Raw genomic sequence first — 2,119 nt, 5'->3', positions numbered from 1 at the left:
CTGCAAATTTAAACACAATTAATTCTATAAAAGTAATGTGTAATATAGCACATGGGTCATTCAACAACAAACTTCAAAGCCATTCGATATATGAGTTTTTCCCGAGTGGGTGAACAGGAACAAAGGTTGTTCAATCTCCGGTAAACCTTATATATTACAGATTAAACAAAACAGATATTAATTCAATTACTGTTCAGTTAGTTGACCAAAACAATAATCCAATTGACAATTTTAACGAAACGTTAACAGTTGTTCTGCATATTAAACGTCATGGATCTCATCATTAAATTTATATCTTAGATTTTGTAATGTATGAGTCAGTTACTTTAAGTTTAACTGGGAATGCTACCATATTATCTGTAAATTATTTTCCGCCTATAAACCTTTACGAGGACTCAGAAATAGCTTTGTTATGTTTACAGTAATTTAATTCGTTTCAAAATAGTTAAGAAGCAAATAGATGACTATAATAGTAAAAACTTAACCAATTTAACATTCGACATTACGGTTGATCCTAACGATTTCAGATCGTATATAAAATGTAATGGGATACTACACTTTGAGTATCCGTATAGTATAGCACCTGTATTCGGTTTTGAAAAACGAGTATATAAGCCACACAATGAAATTCTTCGATCGGAAAAAGCTGTAAATTTAAACACAATTAATTCTATAAAAGTAATGTGTAATATAGCTCAAGGATCATTCAACAACCATCTACAGAGTCATTCGATTTACGAGTTTTTCCCAAGTGAAAGGACAGGGTTGAAAGTAATTCAGTCACCACCAAATTTAATATATTACAAATTGAATAAAACAAATATTGATTCGATAACCGTTCAGTTAGTTGATCAAGATCATAATCCGATTGATAATTTTGGTGAGGCATTGACAATTGTGTTACATATTAAACGTTACGGGTCTTGAGATGGGTAACCAGGACCCACCGCGTCCTGGTCTATTGCCCCGGCCACCACCCGTTCCAAGGGGTGGCCGGATGACTCCGGGGACAGGCTGCGCCGACTTATGTAGGAGTGGCTGGATGGTGATCGGCTGTGGTAGCGGCTGGATGATCGGCTTTCTCGATGTCCGTCGCGGCGCCCGTCGTCGCGTGGATTTTCGCGGCGACCCGTCGTCGCGGGAATTTTCATTTTCCATTTTTCTTAAATTTAAAAAAAATAATATTATATTATATAATCAAATAAATAAGACTAGAATTTAAAGTGTATTCAATAATTAAATTTATTAATTGTAAGCATAGTTGTAATATTTTATATCATACAATTTTAAATTATTTATGTACTTATAAATTCTAATTCTAATGACATTTTGAGAATAATTAAACTGTTTAATGTTAAATAAGTATATTTCAATGTTTAAGCCTATTAAATTTACCTAGCCCACTATAATACCAGTCTTGTATACTTTTTGAAGTATTTATATGGTATTCTAAATACAATTTTTTAAGTATTTTGAATACTTTTTAAAAGTGTTATTAGAAAAATGATAATACTTGTATTTAAATACCATGAAGTCCGTTTTAATAATTTTAATCTATTGTTTTTCACAAAAAATTTACAACAATAAAAATAATATTGTGTTCGTTGAAAACTAATATTAAGTTTTTGTATAGTAAAAGTAGGTAATAACAATATTTAAAATTTAAAAAATATCACATCAAATTTTATATGGTTTCTATATTGGAATTTTTTAAGAAAATTGAAAATCTAATAATTTTAAAATAGTTCCATATCAATAGTTAATACTTAATACCACTCTTTAGTTTAATTTTTTCATTAAAATTTAATCAATATTCGTTTAGGTATATCTGAATGCAGAATAAAATATGTGAACATGTATCTCTAAATAGTCAGACATGTTATAATAATTTAGTAAATTAAAAATTATTATTTTATTTTTTATTTTAAATAGTTTTCGGTAAGTTGTTAAAATCTGAAATAGTAAAGTTATTACTTTTCATTCAAATTATTGAATTAATTAAAAAAATATTTACATTTCAAAAAACAATAAAAATAAATAATCCACTTGACTCAGACAAATGTTTTTAAAATCAAGTTTTCAAAAACCAGATTTAAAAATTGGTTTCTTTCAAAAAAAG

The sequence above is a fragment of the Acyrthosiphon pisum genome, chromosome A1 (assembly GCF_005508785.2).
Source record: "Acyrthosiphon pisum isolate AL4f chromosome A1, pea_aphid_22Mar2018_4r6ur, whole genome shotgun sequence".
NCBI lineage: Eukaryota > Metazoa > Arthropoda > Insecta > Hemiptera > Aphididae > Acyrthosiphon > Acyrthosiphon pisum.
This window is presented reverse-complemented; position numbering follows the sequence as displayed.